Source organism: Vombatus ursinus, unplaced genomic scaffold (genome assembly GCF_900497805.2).
Source record: "Vombatus ursinus unplaced genomic scaffold, bare-nosed wombat genome assembly UNPS02014770.1, whole genome shotgun sequence".
NCBI classification, from domain to species: Eukaryota; Metazoa; Chordata; class Mammalia; order Diprotodontia; family Vombatidae; genus Vombatus; species Vombatus ursinus.
The window spans coordinates 15326404-15352238 of record NW_020954548.1 but is presented as its reverse complement, the minus strand read 5'-3'; the positions used below and the strand labels follow the sequence as shown (position 1 = coordinate 15352238).

Sequence of the window (25835 nt, the reverse complement as noted above, 5' to 3'; positions counted from 1 at the left end):
CAGCCATCTGTCGATAGGCAGGGGAGAGAGAGAGCAGCAAAGTTGGGAATGCTGCTCGTTCTCCCTGCATGCTCCAAGAGAGAGAGATAGGAAAGGTGGACGACGAAGAAAGATGAAGTGGGGTCCTTGGTTTGAGGTTTTTGAAATTCAGATTTTTTTTTTTTTGAAGAAGAAGAAAGTGTGCTCCGGAGATCATACGGCCTCAAGCAAGTCTGAGATGGAGAAGAGGGGGGGGGGGGCGGGGAAGGGCGGAGAAGTGAAGAGAGCTGGGGTGGGAGATGCAGAACAAACTCCTTCACACCAGAGTCACCAGTCTTCGGGGACTTCTGGGCGTACAGGCTCCGAGGGTCTTAGTCTTCCAGGAAGGTCTGCCCTTCGAGGAGAGAGAGGGTAGGAAAGAGGAAAAGGGGGGTGGAGTGGGAAAGTAGGGGTTTTTCCTTTTTCTCTTTCCTGCTAAGGCTTGCCTAAGAACCCCAGGCCAGATCCAGCAGAGGGGAAGGTCTGTAAGAGGAAGGAAAAAAAAAAAAAAAAGAAAGCAAGAGAAAACTCTGCTGTAGCAACTTTTGAAAACTGGCTGCATGATTAGTGGCGAGGCACAAAGCGGAGGGACAGCTGCACCATCCTGGGTGGGGGTGAGGGTGGAAGGGGGGGGGCTGTAAGGAAAAAAGCCCGAAGCCGGAGTCCAGGGGGTTGTGGGCGGACCGCCCGCACACAGTCTCGGGGACAGGGAAAGGTTGAAATGTTATCGCCTGTAGGTCGCTTGAGAAAAGTAACCCGAAAGGGAAGTCGGAGACTTTTGCCTAGTGAACAACCTGTTGGAAAGCAACCGGGTGAAGCTTCCTTCTCACAGCTCTCGTAGATTTAGTGATTATGGGGATTAAAAAGAAAGCCGATTCTCTTAAGGGCTGTTGGGCAACGATAGAGGAACTGGTTTTGGGCTCGGGTTTTGTCTAAAAGTACTCACAAGCAGTAGAGTGGCACCCATAGCGCCCATGTTTATAGCGCTTCCAGGATCACAAAATGCTTTCCCCACGACCGCATGCTGCCCTCTAAATAATTGTGGAAGGAAAGGATAGACAGGTTCTGGTCTCCCCGCCCCACTTCTGCACCCCAAGTCACTCTTCTCTTCACCTCTCTGCTTCGCCTTTCCCAATCCCGTCGCAGTTAACTTTTGGGGCACGGGCAGGCGAGCTGTGCCAGCCTCCCTTTTCCTATACCCCGGGGCAGGTGGCAGCGCGGGCAAGGCAACAATGAATGCACGGACGCGAACGTGGGTGGGAGCTACGCCCAGCCGGGCTCTATCTGACCCAGCCCGCGAACTCTAGAGAGTTGCCAGCCTGCTCCTCCTCACCCCAGGCCCTTGGCTACCGCACTTCACCGCGCAGAGATGGAAAACAAACCCAACGAACGAAGGAAACGTTTGCCCCCAGCCCGGCTCGGTGCGGGAAAGGGGAAGGTGTGTGGCGGCCGCGAGGGAAGGGAGTGCCGAGGACCCGAGCCTTGAGCGCGGGGACCAAGACCTTGCTGGTTCGGAAGCCTGCCCTCCGCTGACCTGCAGACTCTGGACTACACTGCTCTCTCCAAAGTGCAGCGGAGAAAGGCGTCCTTAGATTCCCAATACCCAAGAGCTATCTATCACCTTCCTCCTTTGCTGCGGAGTCCTAACACGGCAGTTCAGGGTGTCTTCTCCCCATCCCCCACCCCTACCCGATCCATTTCTGTATAAAACCAAGCTATCCCACAAGGGATGCAGCCACCAAGGGTGGCCTTGGGGGTGTTGGGGAACGCAGAGGAGGGGGCTGATTCCTGCTTTGCATTTGTGTGGAGTGTCTCCTACGGAGTTTATAGGATTCTTTCAAAATGGTCAGGCTCCCTCTCTCTTTTCACCACGGGGTTGAGGGAAAGTGGGAGGAAGATGAGGTTATTTAAAGCTCATTTGCTACCAGCACAAAATGTTCCAGCTCTCCCTCTCCTGTCTCGGAGCGTCTCTGCCCAGCCTTTGATATTTAAGACCGACAAGATCCCCCATGAAACTACCTGTTAAGGAAACGAGTGACACCGCATTCTGAAGGGCTCGTCATGTCTTAAAAAAAGAAAAAAATAAGTCAACCACATTCTTTTGAGAGGGGGGTTGTTCTTGAGGTACCACGGGGAGGGTGCCCCGTGTGTGGGGGAGAGAAACAGCAGGGACATGTAAGCACTGCTGTCCATCAGCCGCCAGTCCAAACAGTCCCGCATCCGTCCGCGCTCGGCTCCATGCCTGAGGACCAGCCTGGACTATCCTCGCTGGTGCGTACGGACATCGGCCGCACGAAAGGGCACAAACACGTCCCTAGACCGCTAGGTTTCGAGGACGACTGGAGAGATTCCTAGTTGACTTTGGCAGAGCGGGTTTCCTGACCTGACAAAAACCAAAACCAAAACCACCTCTCCTAGTTAGGGTTTTCCTTCCTCAGCCCCAAGCCAGCTCACCAAGCATAAGATGCCGGTCAGGTGAATTACCCGAGTTTGAATTCAACTGTTTTCTTGACATTTCGGAAAACTTCGATCACGTTGTTCCTGAGGCTTAATCTATTGATTTGCTAAATCTATAGTTTCATGTCCTTAAAGACAAAAACAAACAAAAAAACTCAGCGCTTTTGGGAGGAATGGAGGAATGGTACCAAATATTATTTTCAATAGCATTTTATCCAGTTTCCTTTGATGTTTTCACATCGTAGCTTTGTGTCTACTTCGTAACATTATTTGTATGTTTTGGTCCTGATTTATGTCACGCCAGGAATTTGTTAGTAGCTGATTCTTTGGGTCTAGGTGGTTTAAAAAACAAAACAAAACAAAACAAAACAAAATAAAACCCTAGTTCTGAAGTGTGTAAAGGCTATGTGGGCTTAAGCTTGATCATCATTTTAGACAAATGATTATGAAATTTATTGTAATTATGATGCTATTGTTGATTGCAATAATACATGTAGATAACATTTTTTGGTTTACAAAGTGCTTACTGCACAACTCCTGTATCCATTTTTAAAACGGGGCGGGGGGGGGGGAGTGCTGCTGGGATGGGAATTTAGGAAGGCTGCCTTCATCCAGGTTTTTTTTTTCTAAAGATATTACCCGACCCGCTTCGCTAATTCTCATATCACCACTAGCAAGAAGCAGCAGATCTCGGGACAAGAACCGAGGAACTATTTGGAGGGGGGGGGGTCACATTGGGCTGAATATTTTTGTTTTCAGAACTGCATCCAAAGCTTTATTTCTCAGCGTTTGTCTTGATTATACCGAGTTCCAGAAAAGGACCCCCCCGGAAACGAAATACTGCATAAATACTATGCAATGAAAGTAGGTGTAGGGAGGGGGACAGGGGAAATGAGCGAGTCTTCTTGGGATAGGGATACTCATTTTGACCGGGAGGGAAACAAGGTTCCGTTAGGGGAGCAGGATTGCTCTAGAAGAAGCGCGTAAGATCAGAGCTAGTACCTATTCCGTCTGTCTGCTTTGTAGTACGGGCAGTAAATTAGCTGTGACTTTAAACGTCCTTTCCTTTTCGGTCACTGGTGGCCTCGGTATTCATCTAAGTGACCCTATTCACCCCTGGGCCGTTCTGTCTCTCTCTGTGTCTCGCGATTTGTCAGCTCCTTTCCAGTGACTTCGAAGAGGATGAACATGTAACCTCTTTCAGTGAGTTCAACTCTTTAACTCCAGGGCTGGGATTCTCGACTGCAACATTTCCTCTCCTAACAGCTAGAGCTAGGAAACGAAACAGTGCTTTTCTCGTTATTTATCTTCTTCTATTCCTTTCTCTCCCCAACCCCCAGCCGAATCCCAAGGGATTCGACTCGACACAAGTGAAACAATGTTGCTTGTTGTATACATAACTTGCCCAATAAAGAAAAAGGCACAGGTACGACACATGCAATGAAGGCATGGTGAGGAATTTTCACTGCAAACCTTTAAACGGTGCTGTGATACACAATAGGGGTTATTTTTCTAAATATGCCAATTTTCTGTATACAGGTGTTCTGAAACACCCACCCAACTCAAGGTGTTAGGGGTTTTTGTTACTGCTGTTTCGCTTGTTGGTAATAATGTGTGAACTGTTTGGTCTACACATAACAACTCACATTGTAACACAATTTACAAAAGCTTTGGTATCGGATTTTGTAGGTAGCTAGCTAGCTCACTCTGTTTAGATTTCTGTCCCGTTGCTGCAATACCGTTAAGGATGATTCAACACCAAGGAGACAGCACAATACCTGTGCTTAGGGGAATGGCAATATGTTGTAATACACACATACATATTTTATTTCTCCTTTGCTGTGTTACAACAGACTGTGTCCAAATAATTTGGATATCTCAAAATATAAGCGCTTCCAGTCAAAACACACCTACCGTTTGGGGAAGGCACTATGCTTGCTTTTATATGGATGTGGGTGTGTGGACATACCTCGCTCTGGTTAGGCGCACACACACATATTTTTTTACATGTATGGTTTGTCATATACAGATGCCTTGCATCTGTTTTACATACCCTATTTTTATGTAAAAAATTCAGCCGACTACATGTACTGGCAAGATGCGACAACTCAAAACCGGCTGCTAGTAACGAGAAAGAGAGTGGAGGGAAAGTTGAAACATTCTTTACTAGCAGCTTCCAGCCTCTCAGGATCATGAGGCCTCGCTGAAAGGATGTGCTTAGGGGAATCATAGCTAAGGACCAGGGCAAAAAGTGAACCTGGCATAGTAGGAAGAAATCTCCATTAAATTTAATTTAATTTAATTTTTTTAGGTCACGTTGGGTGGCCTCCCTTTACCTTGATAAGCCCAAGGGTTCATCGCATAAAGGTGCATGAATTAGAAAGCCCAGAACTCCGGAACTTCTCCCTCACCAGCTTCAACTCCAAGATTTCTTAAGAATCACATTCTTTAGGCCTTATCCCCAGGGCAGGTGTATTCCTGAGAGCATAGGAAGGACTCAGTCCTGCCCTTCAATGAGATATTGCTCACTCCTGAGGTAAGGGGAAGGACCAGGTGGTCTGCCAACCTAAGTAGATTTGGCAGTGGTATCAGCTGAGTGGCAGGCTAGATCTAGAGTCAGATGGATTTGGGCTTGATATATTTGACCTGACATTTATTATGAGTGACTTTGGGTAAGTCCCTTTTACCTCTTTGCCTCAATTTCCTCGACTGTAAAAAGAAGTGGTTGGACTGGAAATGAGAATATACATAAAATAATTTGCTTTAATGTGCCTCAGGGAGTACCTAAAAGTGATTTTATTAGTAACAGCCAACAATTACTTTTTCATGGTAATATTAATAAATAAAATTATGATCCCATTGCTGTTCAAAATCTTGACATCCTATGCACTCAGAGTAGACTAGTAGTCCTCCCATGATTTGGAATTGTGGGTGGGAAGAAGCAGCATTCCACCTGGCCTTTACATTGCTTTTCAGAAAGGTAATATTCAATCAATATTATGTCAAGCAAGCCCCTAGAAACAGTGTCATTCACCTTCCTAAGCACTCTATCTTTTTACCACCGCCACTACTAATGACACAAGTTAACACACAAAGTTCACCTTGCTAATCCACACCTTGCCCTCCCCACTACACAGTTTGAGGGCAGGCTTGAGAGCTATTTTAGCTCTCCTCACTTAACTTTCTCTGAGCCTCAGTTTCCTAGTCAATAAAAGGAGATAATGATACTGATAAAACTGAGATCTAGAAGGGCCTTTAGAGATTATCCAGTCCAATCCCTCACAGATGAGGAATCAGAAGTCCAGAGATGGGCAGAGTGAGGCCCAAGACCAAACTGCTAGGGAGTGGCAGAGCCAGAAATAAATCCAGGTCTTTTGACGCCACACCCACCTTCCTTGCCACAGCACTCTTCCTACCTTAGAGATCATCCAGGCTAACTTTCTGGTTTTCCATAGGAGAGCAAACTCAAGCAAGCTCAGGGGAGCTAAGTTATTCTTCCCAGGTCATAGGAATCCACATCTTCTGATTTCCAGTGCAGTGTTCTCATTTCTTACGCTGGGCTCAATGGCAGCAGTGTTTGGGGAAAGAAAAGGAAGTAAGAGTAATAATACATACCTTCAAAAGGTGAGAGAGGGGTGACAGATCTTTCTTAGACCTCCTCCATATACAGAATACTTCCCTCTGGCTTAGGCCTTCCCAGAATCTCTTGGGTCATCGGGTGTTTTCCTAGTTCTGTCTCTGTTACCACTGGCTAAGTATTCTCTTTCCCAGTTTATTAGGATTTGGGATTTTTTTAATGTTTATATTTTTATTTTTTTAAGCAATAGCTCTTCAAGCCCAAGTTCTCTCAGCTATAAAATGAGGACAACAATACTCTTACTACATAGTTTTGAGGCTTTTATTATGATGCATTTAAATCCTATATAAATATGACCTAGTTAATGAAATTCAAAGTAGTCTGCTCATTAGTACTTTACAACACTATTGTTGCTTGTCCTTCATTCTCAAAGAGGACCATGACATCAGGAAGGTGATGCCGTGACTTGTAAGTGAATTAGATTTAAGTGAGGGAGGGCTCTGCAAAGTCACCATCATCATCAGGATGACTGGAGGTGGCCACTATGCTGCTGTGGTTTGTTCCCCGGAAGCATCTGGGTTGGCCAATAGTATCTTTTCTGTACCCTCTACCCTGAGCCTAGAAACTCAAGTACTCTTTACCTGGAGGCAGCATAGATAGCGCATTGTGTCCTGAGTCAGAGGACCTGGGTTCAAATTCCACCTCTAACATTCACTGCCTGTGTGACCTTGGTCAAGTCACTTGTTGTTCCTGAGACTCGGGTTCCTTTTCTGCAAAATGAGGGGTATTAGACTAAACGGTCTCTGAGGTCTGCAGCTAAAAATACTGCTGACTCTGTGTTCATGAAGGTTGTTTGTCTTTAAATGTTTTGAGGGGAAAGGATGGAGTTGGGGACATATTTTGTGGGGAGAAGGGAAGGTTTGTCATAAGGTGAGAAGAGGATATGTAGTTTTGGGTGGTAGATGGTATGCATGAGTCGTTGGGAATCATATCTTGGAGATTGTTGGTGGGTTCCTATTTTCGCTCATCAATTTCTGTAGCAGCTACCAAGAGGAAGAAGTTGGTTAAGGAGAGTAGTTTCCTTGTCCCCAGATGTCCACTTCTATCCTAAGGAGTGCAGTGAATCATAGAATAATAGAATCACACAATCTCAGAATTGGAAGGGACCTTAGAGAACATGTAGTCTAACCTTGACACACATCATGACTCCTCTCTGTATCATCTCAACTGCTCATCATTTAGCATCCAGTTTAAAACCACCAGAGATGAGAAGATTCATTGCTTCCCTCAGAGCTCATTCCGTTTTGGATAACTCTAATTGTTAGGAAGTTTTTCTTGCAAGTTGGACCAAAATTCACCTCCTTTTAATTTCTCTCCATTGGTCTTTGTTTTGCCTTCTGGAGCCAGACAGAACAAATGTAATCCTCTTTCTCTGTGACAATCTTTAGAATAATGGAAGTCTGTGATTATGTCCCCATGAAATCTTCTCTTCTGCAGGTGAGGAATTTTCAGTTTCTTTGAGCCATCCTTATAAGGTGATTTTGAGTCCCTTTACTCATCAACCAGAGGTTGGTCTCTTCTGGATGAACTCTAACTTGTCAAAGTCCTTCCTAAAATATAGAACCCCAAAATGCTCTAGATGTGGCTGACCAGGGCACAGTCTAGAGGGACCAGTTAAGTGCTACACTTCAGTCATTATCTCCTCCAGGGCAGGTGTGTGAGACCTCTGGCAAAAACGACACCCAACTGAGGAAGCAAGAGCAACTTTGGGAAGCTGTGGCATCTTTTCAGTGGTAAAAAAGAGATTAGAAGGTGGAAAGACAGCAGAGAGATGCATCTTTGATGCATTAATGACTTGACCTGAAGTGAAATGAGGTCGTGGCAGAGGCTAAGAACAGATAGGGGGAGAGTGGGGAGGGTGCATGTCCTTAGCTTTTCTTTGTTACCAAATATGTCTAACTTTTCTTCCTGGAAGCCTGTTTTTTTTTTTTTTTCTTCACTGAGGTTTCCTCAGCCTGAAAGAATCTCTAGATATAGCCTGGCATATTATGCTAGAGAGTGGGAAATATAATAGAGAATGTGCCTTGAAATTCTGAGTAAGAGGAAATATGACGTGGACTTACTTCCTTCAGCCAGCCTGGCACTGCTGAGCAGCATAAAAGATACTGGGGGGGGGGGGGGCTGGTAATGGAGACTCCTACAGGGAGCTCTGCAGCTATTATGAATTAAACAGGATGATCAGAGCATCATAGGATTCTACAGCTGGAAGGGAAGAGATCTTAAAGATGATCTAGTTCCTATATCATCCTTTTATTTTACAAATGAGGAAACAAGATTAGAAGTTAAGTGACTTGCTCAAGGTCACACAGATGGTAAGGGTTCAAACCCATCTTTCTCCAAATGGTAAAGAAGGTGGTAAAGGACATAAAGGACACAAAAGTGAAGGAAATTTGGGAATGGGAGAAGGGAGATTAAGGGAATTGACCAGAAGAGGACAGTGTGAAGAAGGAAATGCCTCAGCTACTTTAAGCCTAGGAAAATCAATGTTTCATATCCTTTCTTTAATTCTCAAATCTCAGGGAAAAGGATGCTGCGCCCCCTGGTGCAGCTAAATGCTAGCAAAAAGCAATAAGACTAATGATTAATAACCACAAGGAAAGATGCTCAAATTCCTTAATAATCAGAGAAATGCAAATCAAGGCAATCCTAAAGATATTGACTTACACCCACTAGAATGGCAAAAATAGCAAAGAGTGATAAAAATTCAATGTTGGCGAGGTTGCAGGGAAACAGGCACTTTCAAACATTGTCAGTGAGACTACAGACTTGTAAGTACATTTTTTGGAGAGGAATATAGCAATATGCAGTAATAGTGATAAAAAAAAACCAGAGATTTTTATCTATAATTTCCATAGCTAGGACTTTACTCTAAAAATGTCACAGGGAGCGGAAGAGACTTATCTGAACAAACATATTCATTGTTTACTCATCTGATGTCAGATACTTAAGTGTTAGCATAAAGCAATGATGCCTTTAGAAAACTTAATGTGTTTTTCTAATCTCCAAGGGAACTGTAAGAGAACAAAAAGGGTCTTCTAAAGTGTCATCTGACACTTTTCTTCTCCTAGCATAATGAAGTGGAAAGTGAAATACACTTCTCTCTCCAAAAGGAAAGAGTGATCTTTTGCATATTTTAGACAATAGTAAAATATATGCTTAAAAGCATCTTGGTATAGTGGAAACAAAGCTGAGGTAGATGTCCTGAAACTTGGATTCTGATAACAATTCCAGTCTTGAGAAAGTCTCTCTGGGCCTCAGTTCCTTCATCTGTAAAATTAGAGGATCATACTAACTAGATCACCCTTCTCATTTCTAATATTTGAGGCTATATTAGACCCTCTCCCCCTCTTTCACTTCTTGTCCTTGGATTTTCTTAAAGCTCCTTATAACAGTAATTCATATTTCTGTAGTGCCTTATCTTTTTTTAAAAATCATGTTTCTTAGACAAACCTGTGAGATAGTGCAAGTGGAATCTACTTATGGATGAGGAAACTGAGTCTCAGGGAGCTGAAATGACTTCCATGGGGTCACTCAGCTAGTAAGTTTTCTGGGTGCTCATATTCTAAAGTCTCCTCACTTAAATTCAGTTTTTTCCCATTATGATAGCCAGAAGTACCAATATATGTCCCCAAAACAGCAATGTGTTTCAGCAACCTAAACTTAAATTCTGGGGTCCCTGAGCAAAAATTTCAGAAAGGGTCTCTTTTACTCATTTTCAATACAAAATAAGCAAACCTTCATTAGAGAAAGGATGGATCCTTTCATGGGCCTCCCTGTAATGAAGCAGCTGTTTGGGCAATAATTAAGCCTATGATATGTTTCTTTTAAAAAAAAAAAGTGCTGCACTGAAAATCATGTTACTAAGTGTTATATGTGGTAGGTGTGAATATCTGCTTCAGCAGTTCCAGGCACAAGCCCAAAAACTTCCACAGAACTAGGATGGCATTTTGCTCCTAATAGGACTAACATTCTAAAGATAAATAGATAGAACCCCTTAGAGTATATTCTCCCCAAAGGAACAAATTCTCAGTTTACATTGATATTTGGGAAATAAACATATAAATTCAGAGCTTTTTTTTGTTTTGTTTTTAAAGGCAAGGTCAATCAAATCTGCACAAAATTATAAGGGAGATAGGAATTCATTTCCTTGCCTCCACTTTCTATGAAGCTACCTCTTCAAGAATGGAGGATGAATCATCACCACCACCACTATCATCACCACCTTTTGTATCCTTCATTCCTTCCCCTCCATCCTACCACCTTATATACATACTTCAGTTACTCAGAGTTTTGCTTTTTTTTTTAATTCCTTACCTTTCCACTTTCAAAGCTTTGTTTCAGACAGTAAGTAGGGGTTGATGTTTTGGGGATGGGACAGAGCAAGGATTGGAACCATACACCTCTTACCCTTTCCCCCTTGAATCCCACTTGCTCACTCACTATTATTGTCTCAGTCAAAGGTTTTGAGCCTTCACTGTAACTTGTGAAACTTAACTCACCATAAACCAAATACTTACATTCAAAGAAAAGCAGACTTACTCACAATAAAATGTACTATAAAGAAGAAATATTAAAGAAAAAAACACAGAAACAAATTGAGTGCCCATTGCTTGGGGAATGACTGAACAAGTTTTGTGGTATATGAAGGTAATAGAATATTATTTTCCTTAAAAAAATGACCAATAAAAATTCAGAGAAATATAGGAAGACTTACATGAGTTGATCCAGAGAGAGGAGAGCAAAACCAGGAGAATGATGTACCATAACTCCAATAAAGTGAATGCAAACAACACTCAAAGAGAGCTGAATTCAGATTGAATGCAATGACCAGTCTTGGTCTTGGAGAACAGATGATGGAAGTAGCATCACTCCTTTTGGCAGAGAGGTGGAGAAATATGGGAAACATTTGAGTGTTGTCAGATGTGAGGACCATGCTGGTTGGTTTTGCTTAGCTGATTTATCTTTGTCACAAGGGAGGATTCTATGGGACCACAGAATTTAGGAAAGTGACTCTGATGCAAAAAACAGAAGGCAGAAGGCATCTGTAAAACTTTACCAAAAATAGTAATACCAAAAAAAGTATCCCTATACACACACACACACACACACACACATACATACCATGCCCTAGGGCATTGCTTATTTTGCCTATGTCTACTCCCTGCTCTGCAGTAGGAGTTTTCCTTTGTAGTTACACTGGTATGGTAAGAGTAAAGGCAGCCTTCACTGTAGGAATATGTGCAAATTTGCAACAAATCTTAGAGAAAACAGAAAAATTTTAAGACTTTCCTTCTACTGCGTCTTCCATTGGACTTTGTAAAAAATACTCTCTAAATTCTAATCAACTAAACAAACACACATTTACTATTAGGCCCTTGGAACACAGAGGCTGAAATGAAACAGTCTCTTGCCTCCAGGAGTTTGCATTCTACTAGAGGGTGGGGTAGGGGATGCAACAAATATAGAGACAATAAAACACAAAGCGATTTGTGGAGAGAAAGAGCAATTAACATTTACTGGGACGAGGAAAATCTTCAAGTAGAAGGTAGCATTTGAAATTCCCTTCAAGGATGCTAGCATGGTGATTTGAATTCTAAGAGGTGAAAATGAGAAGTGAATCAATGCAAGGCATTGTGGAAAATCTGTGAAAATGCATGGAGATAGGGGATGAATTGGAAAACAGCTGGCAAGTAGTCCAGTTTGGCTAGAAGGTAGTGTGCAGGAAGGTGAAGTTAAGTCTAGAAAAGTAGGCAAGGACCAGATTTTGCAGAACTTTAAATGACAAACTAAGAAGTTTACATCTTATCCTCATGTAGAAGGTATGCCTAGGAGCATAGTGGCATATAATCACCTCCTAAATCCTTAATCCCTTACCAGGTTCATTCCTTATTAGCAAGGTCAATGAAGATGAGACCTTTGGTCTGGCGTGATGTCTCCTACATAAGTTGTGAATTTGACTGAATGTTCTCCTTGTCCCTTTATCACCTGATCAAGGATAACTAGTTGATTCACCACAGTTATACACCCTTGGATTTGTCATTTAAAACATAGTTCAAAGTCAAACTGGAGCTGGAGCTGGAGCTCATGAAGAGTAAGGGTCAGGGCTACATTGTGAGTGGGGGGTGGGGGAAGCAAAACTGGACTGTGTCCTTAACTAGTAACTGGGAGTTACCTGAATAATTTCAATGGTGAGGGAAGGGGGCTCGGGGATGGAAGGAGGAAGGGTTGACTTTCAAGGGACCCAGTACTGTTGTTGTTGGGTTTGTCCTTTGTAAGAAGACCTTAGCTTAAAAGGGCCAGGGCCTCCCAATGCACCCTGAGCCTTCTGCAGTCATCCTGATGAATATCTGGCCACTGGACCCAGATGCCTCTGGAGGAGAAAGTGAGACTGGTGCCCTTGCACAGCCCTCCCTCACTCAAATCAAAGTCAGTTGCAAAGTCATGTCATCATCTCCCTGATGTCATGGTCCTCTTTAAGAACACAAAAACAAACACAACCTATTAGTAGTCTGAGCTGCCTGAATGGGGACCCAGCTGGCCAGTTCCAGTTGGGTAACTCAGCTTGTCCTTTCCTCTCCTCTCCTCTCCTCTCTTCTCCTCTCCTCTCTTCTCCTCTCCTCTCCTCTCCTCTCCTTTCCTTTCCTTCCCTCTCCTCTCCTCCCTTTTCCTTTTCTCACCTCTCCTCTCCCGTTACCTGATGGTGTTCTGCCCAAAGGAAGCTAAATTTTGATGGCCTAGTTCACTTGGGGTTTACTGGCCACATCTCTGCCTCAAAGACCATGACTGAGGGGGGACTGAGTATATTCTCTTTGTGAGTAATCTTACTTCCAGAGTAGCACCGTAAGTTTGGATGATTGTAAAGGTCACTGGAAGATATATGGTTCACTTTAGGAGTAGATTATTTGACTCATTAACCCCAAGTTTCTGTTTGCAGGGGGTGGTGGAACCACCCAGGACAGTGCTATATGTCTGGATTACTATATAGTTCACTGAGGAAGTGAAAGTCCACCAGAGTTAATAATATTTATTTTTAATATTTGTTGGTTGGGTTTTTGTTTTTGTTTTTTGCTTTTTTTACCATTAATGGGCTTGGGTATTTGTTTTCCCATTTTTATCAGGTTAAATAAAACCTGTCTTTTATTTGATGTATTGTTAGCCTGGATACTTGCAGGGGATCTGAGGGCTCTTTTTATAGAAACCTTGACATCAGCCAAAATTTGACTTTCCTAAGGAAGTTTTGGGAAAGGGCAACAGCAAAATGATGATGATGATGATGATGATGATGATGATGATAATGTTAGATGCCTTCAAGATTGAACCTAGTTTGGGAAAATCCAGAATCTCAGGTTCTGGACTGTGGGCATACTGGAGATAACTAGGAGTCACTGAAGGTTACTGAGCAGAGGTGTGACATAAGAAGATCTGGAGTTTAGAGCTATTAATTCAGCACATGAATTACCATAGTGACCTATACATGTATACAGGCCTATGTATGTTTAGGTATACACATATTATCTGTAGCTGCAACACGAAGAGTTACCATTCTGAGTTCACTAGGATACTTTCCAAATGTGACAATGATTGAATTGTTTTAAAACCTTTTTCTATCACCTCAATGTCTTTCCTAAATAATGTTTTCATTCTTTCTAGAAAGCAGCACTAACTGCCCTTGAACATAAAGGGTTAGTAGGATCATGGTATTATAGATTTAGTGGTGAAAGAGAACTTAGTGGGGCCATCTGATTTAACCCCCTCACTTTATTGATGAGAAAACTGAGGCCCAGACAAGTTAATGACTTACCTAAGGAAGGTCACACAGTTAATCAGTAACAGAAGAGGATTTGAACCCAGATACTCTGATTAATGCATTCGAAAAATTACTACATGAGTCATGTAATTCAGGCAGAGGGTATTAGGAATATATCAAGAAAGATAAACCAAGGGAAAAAACATAGAAGCAACTGAATTCAATGATGTTCATTCAACAACTATGGATCAAGTTCTTACTATGTACAAAACCCATAACTGTTGGGAATTTGAAGATAACAAAACCTGGTCCATACCATCCATTTATTTATAATTTGTTAACTTTTATACTAGTAGCGGCATCAGTACTGTCAATATGAAAAAATTTTTTTCATTCTATTCCATGACAATAACAATACCAGTTTTGAATGGCTATGAGTTATAACTGATCATCAAAGCACAGTTAGCAATGATGGCAGCTAAGTAGCATGGCAGATAGAGCGCCAGCCCTGAAGTCAGGAAGCTCTAAGTTCAAATCTTACCTTAGTCCTTTGCTAGCTGTGTGCCCTTGATTGGAAAAAGTCACTTCAGTAAAATGGGGATAATAATAGCACCTACCTCCCAGAGTGGTGAGAAACAAAACTGAGATAATATATGATTAGCACAGTGCCTAACATATGGTAGGTGCCATATAAATGTGAACTATTACTATTATTAATTAGTTATCATATAATGCATCAATTATGGATCTTTGATAATTCCATGCCCCTCTAAACATTCTAATTTACCCCTAATCCTCAGGGCATGCTTACTCTGGAGAAGTACATTTAATAATTTTCAAAAAACTAAATTTATTAAACACTTTATTTGTGAATGTAGGGACAGATCAGCTTGGAAGATAATCATGAGTGTTTATTCAGTACATTAAAGTTTGCAAATTGCTTTACAAATATTATCTCATTTGATCTTCACAACAACTTTGTGAAGTAGGTACTATTATCATCATCTCTATTTCACAGATGAGGAAACTAAGGCAGAGATTAAAAGACGTGTCCAGGGTTACCCAGCAAGTAAGTGTCTGAGGCCAGATTTGAATTCAGGAAGATGTCTTCCTGACTCCGGGCCCAACACTTTATCCACTGTGCCACCTAGCTACCCTACTATAGCAGTATTTCCTCTCAATCAAAAGTAACAAAATCTAAACCCCAAAGGTAGGTAGACTATATTAGACTATTATTGGGAGGAAAAAACTCTAGTCTTCATTTGTCCCTTTAATGTTGCTAATAACATCTTTTTACCTGTTCAAAAGACTTTGGGTTAAACTTGTTCACCTGCTCCTTACCTCGTCCCTTCCCCATCATGTACCACTCTTCTACTAGAAGCCATGACAGGTGGTAGGGATGTTGGGAGATTAATTTCCACTCAAGTTCATAATCTAGTAAGGTTCAAGTAAATATCTGAATATTTATGTGGTCTACTTCTTCCCAACCCTCTGTTTCTGCAACTCCAAGTAACAAATTGGGAGCCCAGTCTTTGGTGTTTTTCCAAGAAAAGTCTCCTGAGACTTGCATGTTGCTAAAAGAGTCTTAATAGTTTAGTTTTAACAATCCATTACTAGCACTAATGTCATTTTGCACCAATACATTCACACACAACTTTGTTGTAGCTTAAAAAAATGGACTTTCAAATTCAAATAACATGAAACTTGTACTTAAATTACTCTTCAGCACTTTCATGCTAGCTAAATTGTGCTTTGTATTTCTGGTTATTACTATTTTTTTTAAAACAAAAAAAAAACTTTAGAGAAAGAAATTGAGGCTCAGAGAGAAAGTGACTTCAATATGGTGCAACAAGAAGTCAGTGGTAGAGGTTTAATAAGAATTGGAGCTATTCTTATTTCAAGATTGGAGCTCTCAGAATTCCACAAAGCCTCAACCCTAACCACTCGTCATTTGTCTTTTTCTTTACAATAAAGAATTATGCCACCAATATCTGTTGGGAGATTAGAAACACAATCAAAATGGCAAAAAGGGAAAATAAGTTTTGTGGTCTGAGACTCATTTGTTCAGAATAGGAAATAATCCATTTTGAGACTGTATTTATAGAGGTAAGGGGTTCATCAGGAGAGTTCCCCCATTCTCCTTGATGAGCATACAGGGAAGGGAGCCTTTGTTTAGAACCTTTGAAAGTACCCCTTCTATAGATTGGCACCTTGTTAAGGGATTAAAAGACAACTTATTAAATCTCATTGTCTAGGTCTACCCCTTGGTTTGTTGCTAAACCTGGGTGCCTCCTGAGGGATGGCTTTCAATGATGGGGGCTGCCCCAAAAATAATTTGGTAGGCTTAGACTCTTGGGAGAATGGACTCTTTTGGGAGGAGCTAGTCCATAAAATTTCTTTAGCTAGGTGGTTCAGTGGTTAGAGCACTGGGCATGGAATCAGGAAGACTTGTGTTAATGAATTCAAATCCAGCCTCTGACACTTACCAGCTGTGTGATCCTGGGTAAGTCACTTAATTTTCTTTGCCTCAGTTTCCTCATCTGTAAAATGAGCTGGAGAAGGAACTGGCAAACCACTCCAGTATCTCAAATGGGGTCATGAAGAGTTGGACATGACTAAAATGACTGAACAACAACAAAAAGTCCATAAAAGTGAGCCCACAAGTATGCTTAGCCCCTTTTGGCTTATTTCTACCTTTTCCCTTTCACCTTTCTTCTGCAGTACAGGGGGAAATAAAAGAATGATGTGGTGGGAGAGGTTTTTCTCTAAACCCTACATTCCTCATAGGAACTGTTAATGGCAGCCTTGGGGGCAGAAGTACAGAGGAGCTATATGTACCCACCCACAGCATTCTGAGCACTGGTCAGAGACCAGAGGTCTGAGCATAGACTTTCTGAGATGAAGAGATGGCAGCAGCTAGGGTGGTGGTGGAGCATCCTGAAAAAACTACATATGTTCACCCACATGGCCCCAGAGAAGAGTGTGTAGACACTAGCATTCATTAATCCCTGTCTCCAAGTTAGAGGAGAAGAATTTCCAAGACAGTATGATTCCCTAATCTAGCCTTCTTGCCAGAGAAGTGAGATTTCTCAGGCGTCATTAGCCTTAGAGGTCACCTCGTGCATAACCACAAATTTGAGAGAAGAGATTTGGCCTGCTAGTCAAAGATTTCCTAAACCATATGCTTATTGGATAGGAAAGACGATTGCCCACCTGGTCACTACAGTTAGAAAGGCACTAAGGGAATATAGCCATGACAAGTGGGAATAAGGCATCTAAACTTCTAATTACCCTCATCTCTCACCATGATGAATTTTAAGTCCAAAGGGAAGGGAGGGAATTTCCTGTCCAGCTGCCCCAAAGTGTGTTCACCCTCCCAGCATAGTCCAAAACACAGGACATCACTGTGCGTCTTAGATTGATTGTGTAGGGCCCTGTAGGAGAAAGTTATTACACTAGAATATCAGGGTACTGGTCTGCTAGTAAACCCAAATTCTATTCCCCCAGGAGGATACCAAACCCCAGGGTGGTACTAATCAAATGGACTCTAGGGTCCCTGAAACAGGGCTTCTCTGGGTATTTTTGTGCCTTATTACACATTTTCTATGTGGTGAAATAAAAGTTGTTTTCTACTTTATATGCATCTGTCATTTCAAGTGCGTATAGTGGGGACCCTGTCATCAACATTTGATGAAATCTAGACACAAGTTATATATGTTATATTTGGAGATTTCCCAGAGTAAACTCTGGGTAGGAATATAATAAGCCAAAGATAGATACTAATCTTTTAGTGGTACCACCAAGATGGAATCCAATTTCTACAAATCTAAGACCTGAGGGTTCCTGGGATACAGGTTCCATGAAAGCAATATCATACTGAATTACATGCTAGATGAAAAAAATGAAGTTTATTAGAGTTCATGGTCAACTTGGTCTCAAAATAACTTTTAAAAGAAAAAGTCTACTTATCAATTCACAGTAATACCGTGTTATGTATTACTCATATTGGGATGATATCTGGACAAGAAATACACTCAGGACATTGTTTTTGCACTAGAACAAAAGCAATGCATTGCCAAAGTATGAATGTGGAGAACTGGAAAAATTAGTGATTTGTTTCTTTGTGGTGACCTTCCCTGATGGTAAGTTTATGCAGGACATGTAAGTGTTTCTTCATCCTGAAATGCCTTCTACATGTAGAAACTACTAATATAGAAATCTAGATGACTAGATACAATTAAGTGGCTCCAATTCATAAAATGAATTCTCTAAAATGAATTCACCTTAACACTTGTCCAAGAACCAGGGGAGAGCAACAAAATTCTAAGAGTAAGCCCTCTAAAGATATTTCAAAAGAGTCTGGACAAAGGCTTGGAACGTTGACAGTAGTGAACCGTCCTGTCCTGGCCCAGAACCTAGATTGATGACCTAATAGATCTTTTCCAACTCCAACTGCCATGATTTTATGAGCATCAAGAATTGGGATTTTGCCACTGTCAACAAAGAACTCTCCTCCAAAGCATTTATATCCACAAAAATTCATCTGCTCACATTACACAAATCTTGTATTCTCGCAGGGCTCTGGGACAGTCTCTAGCTTTTACTATGTCTGAAATGGAAATTCTCACCTTCATTGCCATAATTCTTAAAGCAAAAGGAGGACTGCCATTTTTCTCCTATGTTTGATGCAGACATTTCTGGCCTCATCTTTGGATAACTTATTGGTAGAACTTAAAATTGACACCCTGCTGGTGTGCTTATTTCTCTTAACTCAAATCTATATGGCTAATGGAATTTCATTCTAGTGTGTTATCCTGCCTTCAGAGCAAATGTTCCAAAATTCATTGCAAATTGCTATTAGGTAATTCCTTTCAAACTCCTCACCAAAAGAACAGTATATGATTGTTTGGTTTATCCAGCTATCTATTTCATAAACTTTAAAAATTGGTTAATGTCCCACCCTCCTTCTATGGAGATGACTGCTGTTCAACTTTCAATAAGAATGTGCTATTTAAATGATGAATTTGCACTGTACCATCCATACTATCTCACTTGGTCTCCTATGTGACTTTTCAATTTTTCCAGCATGCTAAAATATCTTTCTGAAATTATATTTTTATGGATTCTCATAAAAGAATGCATATTGTACATCTCTTGGAAAATGAACTAGGCCCAGACTTAAACAGAAGATTGGGCTCAATTGCATTTGGGAAATTGGATAACGCTTTCAAAAACCTTAAATGCTTGCTGATGTAAAAGCTTTTTAAATTTAAAATTTTAAATACTGATATTCCCTTGGTTTCTCAACACAATAGCCCATCTTTTCTTCTCCTCCTTCTCTGTCTTCATCTTGATCTTGATCTTCATCTTCATCTTTATCTTCTTCTAATACAATTGCGCTTCTGGTGATGCTCTATAGTTGCATATCTCAGAACACCACAGTCTCTGAAGTATTAAAGGTGTGGGCAACCCAAAGATAAGTGGAGAGATCATGAATTTACTGAAGTTATCTTTAATGAGTTGAACAGGCCTTGATGAACTCTGTCCTAGGGTCCTGAAAGAACTGGTGGATGAAATTGCTGAACCACTGTATGTGAGCTAGGGAAGATCATGGAAGATAGGAGAGGTGCCTCAGAAATGGAGAAAGGCAGATGTTCCAAATTTCAGAAGAGGGAAGAGAGCGGAAGTTGTCAACTATAGGGCATCAAGCTTGTCTTCAGTTGCTGAAACAATTCTAGAATGTATTATTAAAAAGTTGGTAAAGGAACATCTAGAAAATGAAATAGTGAACACAAAAATCGAGCTCAGCTTTATCACAAATAGGTTATGCCAGACTAAGGTGATTTCCTTTTTTGAGAGCAAGGTAACTCAGTTGATAGAACTCTAGGTCTGGAGTCAGGGATGCCTGAGTTCAAGTCCAACATCCTAACTGTGTGGCCCTGGGCAAGTCACTAAATCTGTCTGCCTCAGTTTCCTCAACTATAAAAGGGAGATAATAATAGTATCTATCTCCCAGGGTCATAAAGATCAAATGAGATAGTTGTAAAGTGCTTAGCACAGTGCCTAGCACATAGTAGGTGCTTAGTAAATGCTTGTTCCCTTCCCTTGGAGGGGTTATTAGAATGGCTGGGCAGGGAATTGCTATAGTTATAATTTGTCTAGACTTTAGTAAAGCATTTGACAAATTCCCTCAGGCTATTCTTGCAGATAAGTTGGAGAAATGTGGGCTAAATGATGGTCTAATGTGGGGGGTTCCAAATTTGCTGAATGACTGGGCCTAAAGTGTAGTCATGAACAGTCAATATTGACTTGGAAGGAGCTCTTTAGTGGTAGGTCCAAAGGATCTGTGCTTGGATGTATCTGCTTCATATTTTTACTAATGACTTGGATAAAATCAATAGATGCCATGCTCACCACACTTTCAGATGACACAAAATGAAGAGAAAGATAAAAAGTTCAATGACAGATTCAAGATCCCAAAAGATCTTGACATACCAGAATGTTGGGCAGATTCTTATAAAATGGAATTTAATAGAGATTAATATAAAATATTTCACTTGGCTAGGAGATCAACTTCACCCATACAACTTGGGAGAGACATAGGTTGGCAGTCAATTGTTTACAAAAAAAATAAATAAATCTGGGTATTTAAATGGACTATGGCTTCCTAATTAGTCTCCCTATCTGCAGTCCTTCTACTCTTTAATCTATCCTCCATAGAGTTGCCAAATAGATATTCCTAAAGCATAGGTCAGTCCGTATTACTGCCTTGCTCAAGAAGCTTCTAACATCGCTTCTAACATAAAATACAAATGTCCTCTGGTGTGTTGTGTTCAGTTTGGGACATCATATTTGAAGAAGGACATTGATGAGCTGGAGGAAAAAAAAGAAGGTAACTATAAGGGCCTTGAGATTATACCATATGAAGATTAGCTAAAGGAACTGGGAATGTTTGGCAGACAGGAGAGAATGTTTAGGAGGGTATGATATATGTTTCCAAGTATTTGAAAGGTTGTCATGTTAAATACTTGTTGGTCTTAGTTCCATGGGGCAGAACTTTCTAATGATTAGATCTGTCCACTTGGGAGGCGTTGGGTTCCTGTTCACTAGAGCTCTTCAGGCAAAGGGGAAAAGAGAAGAGGAAGATAATAAACATTTATATAGCACCTACTATGCGCCCAGCACTATGCTAAATGCTTTTTACAAATATTATCTCATTTAATCCTCACAACAACCCTACAAAGTAGAAGCTGTTATTATCGGTATTTTATAATTGAGGAAACTGAAACAAACAGAGCTTAGATGACTTGCCCAGGGTCACACAGCTGGTAAGTGTCTGAAGACACATTTGAACTCAGGTCATCTTGACTCCAGGTCCAGCACTTACTATGCCATCTAAGGCTGAATGAGTGTGTTATATGAGTAGATTCTTGTTCAGTGACAGGCTGGATTAGATGGCTTCTGAGGTCCCTCAGAGTTTTAAGGTTTTGCAACTCTGTGTATAAATGATCTTTTATCATCTCCAGAAAGCCCACTTTCATAGAGAATTACAAAAGTCCATTTCCTAGAGAATTAATGCATACATCCTTGCATTTGAGCTATTGTAATATAATTCAAGTGACAGAGGGGAAGTTAGGAATATGCCAGGAAACACACACATATATATATTTGCATGTATATGCACATACATATACACAATATGTCACAAAAAGTCTTAGTGCATCTTTAAACTTTGAACTTTTGGAACACCTTGTACATCTATGTATATCTATAGATATAGATAGATATGTTATATACATACATATACATATATGTGTGTATATATAGATGTGTATGTGTATGTATATATATATGTAAATGAACACAGATGTACCTGAACGTAGCAATGTTCATTCATTTATAATAAAAAAAAGCCTGTTGAATTCTGCATCTACTACATTTGAGGCACTATACTCCAAGCTATAGGGGCTACAAAGAAAATTGTGAGATCATTAGCTGGGATAAGAGGATAAGAGGTTTGGTCTGTGCTATATCTTCCCATAAAAAGGTAGTAAGGGGAACAAAATCCAATCCTGCCTGATTCATGCTCTAACCAGCTAAGCTAACTACCCAGGCAGCTAGCTAATAGGAGAGGTGAGACAACTAACACTTCATTCTAGTGCCCAGCTTGAATCATCAAAGATAATTTGCCAGCAAACACATATACAAAATGTTCTGTTTATGGAACATTTCACATTTCGATAATTTAAAGCCAGACCAATTGGTCCCGATTCCTCAACACTGCTGGCTTAATCTACACATGCACTTAATATTGAATAATCAGAACACTCAAACCTGCACAATCCCTTGATTTCACCACCTTATTTATTGAGGCAAAGTAGTTTGAAAAATCTCTTCTTGAACAGAGTTGTGGAAAATGACCCAGCACAAGTCCTTTGAATATGGCAGAGATCTGACAACTGAAACCTGTCATAAGGATACGATCCCAACACTTACCATCTTTCTGTTACCAGTCATTCTCATAGCTTTTCAAGGAAAGAATTAAAAAAAAAACAATGAAAGAATAGAGGTAGACAGGCTTTTTCATGCTCCATATGTGAATGGTAAAAGCAAGAGCTGAATGCATTTTTTTTCAGGTTTTATTTTATAGATTTAATCTGGTTGCCCTCTTTTTAAAAATCAGAATCAAGACTTTTGAAGGCAGGACAAGAAATAGCTTATTTTGCCTTCTAAGAAAGAACAACTATTACACTTTTGATGGGGGAAAAACATCTTTCTGCAAGGAAAAATTCACCCAATATATCCGCACATGCAAAACAATCCTTCTTTTCTTAGGAAGGCTTACTTTTTGGACCAAGAACATTTTCAAATTTTCCTAATGAAATACAGACATGAAGTAGGAGGAGAATAGCTTCATGCTTTCTCGTTATTCAAATACTCTCAAACTGATGACAAAAGAAGGAAGCCAGAGGTGCTCTCTCTTAATCATGTGTTCTCCCCATCCAGCATCTCCTACCATACCTGCCACTGCAAATGACTGAAAGAGTTTACCTTTTGCAGGGGCCAATCCAGGTCTATGGAAAACTAGGAACAAGTAGACTTAGAAACTATAGAATTAAAGGCTGAAAACAGCCCTTAATGAGACTTCTCCCTCCAGACACTCACAATCAAAGATTACCACGGCAGTAAGACAATTGATCTGCAGTTGCATACATAAAATTTTGGCAAGACTTGGCCTTCATTGCTTTCAGCAGAGGCTTTAGACCTCTGAAACTGGGCACAGTCCCAGAACTGGGATCCAGTTGCATTATTCATACCAGAAGACACATCACTGTAGCACAGGCCTGTGCAACCAATTGCTTTTAACCTTAAGTCTGTGAAAAATTATGGTCAAATAAATAATAAGTGAAACACTATGTCTTCTCCGAGTGGCTATTTTTGCACCTATCAAGTAAAACTCTCCAGATCTCTTAAACAACCACATTGCCTCAGACGTGGCTGTTTCTTCTTCCCTATTAAAAACATGCACTTTTCCCATCTATAACCTTTTAATCAAGGGATTTTTTTCTCTCTAGAAAATTACCTAGAATCCTCTGAGGTGAATGGTTGGCCTCTGGCAAAATTCCAATCTGTGAACAAAAAAAGGTACACCTAGTCATAGCTACCACCTTCTAGCTCCATCTAGTTATTGTTCATCACTTTTCTAGAAACCATTCTTTTAAAATTTTAGATGAGCCTTGACGCTTCTTAAGAAAACAGCAAGTGAGGCAGCTAGGTGGCACAGTGGACACAGCACTGACCCTGGAATCAGGAGTTCAAATCCAGCCTCACTAGCTGTGTGACTCTGGGCAGGTCACTTAATCCCAATTGCCTCACCCCCCCAAAAAAAATCAGCAAGTGCTTAATAGATGCCCCTCCCTCCACCACTCTGAGAACCAATCAAACCTTAAAAGTTGAAAGGGATCTCAAAGGCCACTGCCCTATGGTGTCCCACTAGGTGGTGATTCAGCTTATATTTAAAGACCTACAATGACAGGAGACTCAGTGCTCCTCAAAGCAGTAGCCTATTCTGTTTTTGGAACATTCCAATTGTTGTTTTATTGGTCTTATACATATCCTTACAACTTCTACCCAATTTGGGTCTTAGTTCAACCTCTTGGGTCAATGGCTATTCAAGGCTTTGTAATGCCTTGCACATAATTGTTGTTGTTCAGTTGTTTTTAGTCATGTTCAACTCTTCCTGACCCCATTTTCAGTTTTCTTGGCAGAGTTACTGGAATGGTTTGCCATTTCCTTTTCCAGCTCATTTTACAGGTGAGGAAACTGAGGCAAACAGGATTGAGTGACTTGCCCAGGGTCACACAGCCAGTAAGTGTTCGAGGCCAGATTTGAACTCAGGTAGATAAGTCTTCCTGACCCTAGGCCTGACACTTTATCCACTGCATCACCTAGCAGCCTTTGCACCTAATAGATACTTATTGATTTGGACCATCTTAATAAAATTTGAGGAACAGTTTCTTAGAGTAGCATAACATATTACATTTAAACTAAATGAAACTTTAAATATGTCATCATGTGCTTGAATTTACACTTAATTAAAGAAGGGCCAGTTAAAGAGTAGATATGAGATTTTCTAATTATGTATAAGTTCCTTAGAGTACACACAGCTATACGTCACTACTTTACAGGTGTTCTTATTTTCTTGATTCTTTGCCAACAAGTAGTTTGCTGGCAAACAGTATGCATTTAAGAGTATTAAATTATTTGTACTAAATATGTTTATTTGTACTAAATTTATACTCTAATAATTCATAATAAATGCCTAAGAGAAAAGAAAACACTGGTCCATGTTGTCATTAAAGCTGGAGATCTGCATCTCATTTTAAATAAAATTATTTGGTATTAAGGAAATTTTTTTCTTAGACTCTAGAACTAATGCTAATGTGATTTCCATACAGAAAAAAGAAGGTTGCTGCAGAACTAATTAGAAACAACCAAATATTTAGGGACCACTCTATAAATAGGTAGGGGTAGTGGAAATCACACTAGGTTAGAAGTCAGTTGACATGGGTTTCAGTCCTGATTCCACTATTTAGAAACAATTTGACCTTCAGAATGTCACTTGGTTTCTTCACCTATGAAATATCACTTTGTGGTCATAAGTATTGTTGTGAGTATCAAATGAAACAATTTATTCATTTATTTCACAAATGTTTACTGAGCACCTAAGGAAGCTGTGGTATAGTGGAAAGAGCTCTGGCCTTGGAGAGAGGAATGAGATTTAGGTTCTATCTTTGATACTTATTTGCTGTGTAATTCTTGTCAAGTCATTTAATGATGTGGGCTTGTGTTTTCCCCACGTGTAAAATGGGGTGTTGACACTTTCACTGCTTTCCTCAGCTGTTGTGAAGAAAGCATTTTGGAAATTTTAATTTATTATTAATTAAATAATTAATTATTAATTTATTATTATGTGACAAGAACTATGGGGGATACTAATAAGACACTTTATCTGGTTTCAAAACACTTAGTAAGTTTAGTAAGGGAGATAAGGAAGCTATTTGGTTGACAAACCACTGAATATTTTTGAGTAGGTAGATAGCATCACAGGTTTGCTTTGGCAAGATTATTATTGTCAATAGTGAACAGGCAAGATTGGAGGTGAGATCAAGTAAAGGCAAGAAACACCAGTTAGAAGCTATCTAGAACAGTGCAACAAAGAAGTAATGAGGGTTTCAAATGGGTTGATGACATTAAGAATGAAGAGGAGGAGATGGGTGGCATCTACATGATGAGGGTAGAATTTCCTAGTTTTAGAGAATGATTGAATGAGTGCAACAAGGGAGGGAAGAAGATAAAAGATGACAGTGAGGTTTTGACCCTGGGTGACAAACAGCGTAGTGAATTCTACTTCCTCTCTTCTCACTCAGTCCTCAACCCTTTGCAATCTGGCTTCCAACCTCATCAGCCCACTGA

General features: G+C 40.6%; 1 long non-coding RNA gene across 1 annotated transcript in view; it reads left to right on the top strand.

The window, feature by feature from the left end:
• The first annotated feature begins 299 nt into the window (after positions 1–299).
• Positions 300–25835, top strand: part of LOC114043887 — a 45200-nt gene continuing 19664 nt past the window's right edge. Inside the window, exon 1 of the long non-coding RNA XR_003569149.1 lies at positions 300–390. This is a non-coding gene — a long non-coding RNA (uncharacterized LOC114043887). The remainder of the gene's footprint in view (positions 391–25835) is intronic.